Source organism: Apodemus sylvaticus, chromosome 9 (genome assembly GCF_947179515.1).
Source record: "Apodemus sylvaticus chromosome 9, mApoSyl1.1, whole genome shotgun sequence".
In the NCBI taxonomy this organism is placed as follows: Eukaryota; Metazoa; Chordata; class Mammalia; order Rodentia; family Muridae; genus Apodemus; species Apodemus sylvaticus.
The window spans coordinates 49,829,248-49,835,247 of record NC_067480.1 but is presented as its reverse complement, the minus strand read 5'-3'; positions in this window follow the sequence as shown (position 1 = coordinate 49,835,247).

The window sequence follows — 6,000 nt, the reverse complement described above, 5'->3', positions numbered from 1 at the left end:
ATTAGGCAACTATGAGCTCCCAGCCCAGCCTGCTTCTTAGAACTTAGACAAGCCATGCAATCCCAATGTCACCAAGCCTCAGCTCCTTTATCGGTAAAAGTGGGGCTTATAATAGTCAGCTTTTCATTACTGGAATGAAATATCTGAGATACTCTATCTCAGATGTTTATTGTCTCCTAGTTTTGGAGGGCTGAAGAATCTAAGCAGTGTGATGTCACTTTGGTAAGCACACCCCAGTTATATTACATCAGAACAGGACAGATGACATCACGGTAAGAGAGCACACAGTAAGAACAGGATCAGATATATGTTTGTATATATGCCTGGTACCTCTTCAGGTACCAGGTTCATAAGTGGTGCATATATACAAGAAAGACACCCATGTATATTAAATAAAGGAATGAATTAAATTTTAAATTTCCTACATTCTTTCTTATCCAATTTGATAAAACATTCTCTAAACAGAATTTTAAAAGTTTTAAATTTAATTTGTAACCGTGTGTAATGACACACACTTGTAATCTCAGCCTTGGGAGGAGGCTGAAGCAGGAGGATCATGATATTGAGTCCAGGCTGAGATACACAACAAGATCCTGCTTTTACAAATAGGCAGTTATTTAGTTTGGAAGATATATTAATAGCATTGTAAGAGACTCACTGGGTTCATAACTTGTCCCTTGGACATACTCGAGACATGAACAGTAAAAGAAACAAGAGACAACGCAGAATCCGGTGGTGGTTATCAGGGGAGGGAGGTAGAGGAAGGACTGGAGAGATTTAGCTTCCAAGGTACAGAGCTGCCTTAAGTAGGATGACTAAGTCTAGAGATCTGCTGTGTGGTGTGAACTGTAGTTAGCAGCAGAGCAGGGCATCCTGAAAAATTGCCAAGGGTGGGTTTGAGGTGTTCTTACTCCACAGAGAAGCTATGGTCCATAGGAGAGGATGGCTAGGTTAGGTTGCTTGACTGTGGATCAATGATTTACAGCATCCAAAAAGGCAGGGGAATTAAGAGATGGACAGACTGGGGCTCTTCACCTTGAAGTCTGGCTGAAGTCTCTATTACTTGAGAGCCACGAATTATGATTAGTAAAACCTGCTATGACAGTTGCCTCTATAGGAACAATATTAATTTTGCGTAGAAGTATTTTCAAATTAGAATGTTAAAGCCAATGAACCATGCTGGGGCTGGAGAGTATATGATCTACTCCTTTCTTGGTTATTGCTGGGAATTTCACAAGGAAACTATTGACTTTTATTTATGATGAACACTTTAACTCCCTCTGTACCCTATTGTTTATTTTGTTTTGTTTCCAAAGATGGGGTTTCTCTGTGTAGACCTAAATATCCTAAAATTCACTCTGTAGACCAGGCTGGCCTCAAATTCATAGATCCATCTGCCTTTGCCTTCCATGTGCTGGGACTAAAGGTGTTCGACACCACCACCCAGTTCCTCCTATGTATCTTTTCTGTCCTGGGGGGGTTCCACCTTACATGTACAGCTACCTGTATCATTTAAGGTCCTTAGCAATAGCTTCAGGTCTGACTTTAGAAGCCACCAAAGTAATCTCTCCATATCTCTCTCTCTCTCTGTACATATATATGTATGTATGTATGTATGTATGTATGTTTGTATGTTTGTATATTTGTATGAATGAACGATCTATTTTGTATTTTTATTATATTCATATACACTAAACAAAAATAAACAAAACTATACATATACTATATGTATAATGTGTATGTGTGTGTGTGTGTGTGTATGTGTATGTGTATGTGTAGAGGCAGAGGCAGAGGCAGAGGCAGAGGCAGAGGCAGAGGCAGAGGCAGAGGCAGAGGCAGAGGCAGAGGCAGAGGTATATATCAGACTCTTGAGACTTTCTCTTTAGAAGTTCATACCACACATAGTTGAAGGGAGCAGATAAAGCCCTGCGTTTGTGTGCTTGATACAAACGCCGCTGTGTCAAGGACCCTAATGCCTCAGACCTAGGGGACTGGCAAATTCTTCCCCCAGGTCAGACTCTGGGAAATGGCCAAGCCCTCCTTTTTTCTATGTGCAGATGCTGATAGTTTATGAAAAACCAGAACTTCCTCCTTCCACCCTGAGACTGCACCCTTATAGACTTCCTCCTGTGATTAGATAAGCCCACCTCTTGGATCAGTGACATGTAATAAACAAGGTGACTTTCTGGGCTGCTGGTACATCTCCCGATTCCAGTCTCTCTCTCTCTCTCTCTCTCTCTCTCTCTCTCTCTCTCTCTTTCTCTCTCTCTCTCCCTTTCCTTCTCTCTGTGTGATTTTTTTTATTTCCTCCTTGTTTAGGCCAATTCCTAAATCTATGTTAAGATGTTTTTCTAATAAACTTTAACTTTGCTTCATACTGTTTCTGAAATTCTTTTCTGCAGCAAAAGTGAGAATCCCAATTTTATCCAAGCATCAGTCTGCAGAAGGGGTTTTGGAGGTTGCTCAGGGCTGCAGGGTAAGGCTGTCTCTGCCAGGCACACCACTGCCAGCCACTGATGATTTTACTAGGTGTATCAAAATATCAGGTTACCCAATTTTAAATAAGAAGCTTGTTAGGTTAGTAAATGTACAACCTGGTAAAAGATCACTGCAGGATCATACCTGTAGGCCCTGGTGGGCCTTAACCTAAAGCGAGTAGTAGTTAGGACCTTCTTGAATTGTAGGATTGAGCTTCCCACAGAAGAGTACAGATAAAGACGCTGCATTGTATAAATACACAGTAATTAGAAAAGCTGCCTTATTTAAGGTTTTCAGCAATTGTTATTATGTACAAGGAAGGATTGTAATTAGCCTATTAGTTTTGTGGCTAGAGTTCAAACCTTTTCAGAGAAAATTCAGTTTCTGTCTCTAAAAACAGTTGGGTTCCCCTGTCTCCAGTTCTTGCCATCAGGCCCTTGCTGCAGACATTCCCCAGTAAGAAAAACCCAGAGAGGCTTTGAGCACCATTTGACAACTCAGTGGCTATGTCTAACCAATACAAACTATCATCCTGGCGTCGTTGTTTAGTCCTCTGTACCATGGATTGGAAACGTACTCAACTATGGCACAAATGACTTTAACACTTGCCAAGTGAGAGAAAAATGAACTGTGTTTTCAATTTTATTTTGTTTTGCCGGACAACTCCAGTTAAACTGCATTTAGTATAATATCCTTTAGAAATTTAGCTTTTTTCTTATTTTTTATTTCTTTAATCCTTTTTTACAGTCCAGTCTTTATCCCTTCCCGGTCTGTTCCCCCCCTCTCCAACTGCTCCCCATCCCATACCTCCTCCCTTCTCGTGCTCCCCCTTCTTCCCCCCATCTCCAAGAGAATCCCCTCCCCAAGACCTTCCCACTCCAGGGGGCTTCAAGTCTCTTGAGGGTTAGCTGCATTTTCTCTCACTGAGGCCAGACCTGGCAGTCCCCTGCTGTATTTTTCAGGGGCCTCATATCAGTTGGTATATGATTCCTGGTTGGTGGCTCAGAGTCTGAGAGATCTCAGGGGTTCGGGTCAGTTGAGACTGTTGGTCTTCCCATGGGGCCCACCCTCCTCCTCAGCTTCCTCCAGCTTTTCCCTAGTTCAACCACAGGTGTCAGCAGCTTCTGCCCATTGGTTGGGTGCTAGTATCTGCATCTGACTCTTTCAGCTGCTTGTTGGGCCGCTCAGAGGGCAGCCATGCTAGGCTCTTGTCCACAAGCACACCACAGCATCAGTAACAGGGTTAGGCCCCGGGCCTCCTCTTGAGGTGGATCCCCTTTTCCTCACTGGGCCTCCCTTTCCTCAGGCTCTTCTCCAGTTTTGTCCCTGCAGTTTCTTCAGAGAGGAACAATTCTGGGTCAGAGCTTTTGACTGAAGGGTGGCAACTCCATCCCTCCACGTGATGTCCTGTTCCTCCATTGGAGGTGGACCCCACAAGTTCCTCCTTTGAACTGTAGAGCACTTTATCTAAGGTCTCTCCCTTTGAGTCCTGAAAGTCTTTCACCTCCCCTGTCTGTGGCACATTCTAGAGAGTCCCCCCACTTCCTACCTCCCTAGGATGCCTGGGGGAAACTTAGTTTTTTTTCAGTGAGCATATTTTTCCAGGTATGTCACTACGCCCCACAGCTCCATGTACTTCCTTATAACTGTTCCCAGTGTCCCTTTAGTGTGAATTCTTTCTCCTTTTCCTAGGGGTGTAGGAGTCAGTAACATCGTGACTTCTGAATCTGTGACATCCTTCAGAATAAATCTTAGCATACCTTTAAAAGTTCAAATTAATTGATTTTTAAATTAAAATTTAAAATAACAAATTAATTAATCAATTTTGAGGCAGGTTCTTCTGCATCCTAGGCTGGCCTCTTACTAGCTAAGTGACTTAGGATGACCTTGAACTCTGATCCTTCTGTGTCTACCTTCCGTGGGCAGAGATTATGGGCGTGTACCTCCATTCCTGGTTTTATGTTGGGAAATGAACCCACGGGCTGAGCTATTCCCCAGTCCTTATGCAGCCGGGTCGATAAAGACTTGCTGACCTCTTTTCCGTAAACTTGCAGGTTTTATCTGGCATCCTGTGCCCCGAGCACAAACTCACTGTCCTTCATCTGCTCCCCAGGACAGCGCGTGAGGAGCGTAGGCAGTTCAGAGATGGTAACAGGCTGCAGAGGGGCTGCACAGCACGCGTTACCCTGTTTTCTGACTCTGTAATGCATTCAACACCTCTTCACTCACGAGAAAATACGGTTTGGCACAAGAAAGGATGAGTTGGGGACATTTTCAATATCTGTATTATTTTGGTGAATAAATTCTGATACTTGTCCCACTAAGTCCTGGGAATTAGCCCCAAAAAGGAGATGTGTTTTTGCCTTAGAAGTCCTTTCAGGTTCTGAACATTTTTGAAGAAATTAGTGACTAGTTACTGATACCTGCTGATTAAAAAAAACAAAAACAAAAACAAAAAAACTCAACTGAGCAGAAAGAATGATCAGATTCATTTATTTATATATCTAACCACATTATATGTACATGTACATATTATACAATCTAATACATAAATAAATATTATATACATGCATCTATATCATATACATACATATCCCATTCATATACACATACATATTACATATGTGTTACACACACACAAACATTTCAGGAGGTTTTCCTGTCCAGGCCAGAAAGCCATTTCTGCAAATCCTTGATTGTCCCCTCCGGATGCTCCTTGTGTTCACTGGTGTCCATATTGCATGGTATGGTTTTCCCCCCACGGATCCCCACCGCAACCATTTTCTACATCTGGTGTCCTGACCAGATTTACACTTGGGGTCCTCGGATGACCACAGCAGCCCAATGTGCCTTTGTGACCAGACTCAGCCTGGCCTTCTGATTTTTCGTTTTCTTTACTCCAGCCATGCTTACTACATCTCTCCTGTTGCTCCCCAAATATGCCAAGGACCAGCGTTGGCTTGGGGCAGCTCTGAGGGAAAGAGTGTCTGGGCGCGGCGGAACAAGGGCTCAAAATCAAATCGTGGATCCAAGCTGGCGGCCTGTGTTCTGTTGGAGACGGTTTTCCAGCCTGCTTTCTCTCTGTCCTGCATTCTTTCTTTCTGATCTGCTTTCGCTGGGGATCTCCAGACAGCTCTTTCTCTCTCTGTTCTGCTTGTGACAGCACTCTAAGTGGCTCTCTCTTGCTATCCTAAAAAATTCTCTGGATAGTTCACCTCTTGCTGATTATAAGCCAGGGCTTTTATTTTACTTACCAATCCAGTCATTTACTTCAGGTTTCCTTTGGTTTTCCTAAGAATCTGCATCTGGTGGCCCCAGCCTCTTAATTCTTAGGAAACGGGAAGCGTACATTTTCTTTTAACAATGCAAAAGAATTCAGAGATCTGCCTGCCTCTGCTAAGCAGAGACAAGAGCCAACTGGGTGGGACCCTGCCCTGAAATTACTATTTCTACCACACCTGGGCCTGGACTCAGTGTGTCCCAGGCTGACCTTGAACTCAGGAATCTACCTGCCTTTGTATC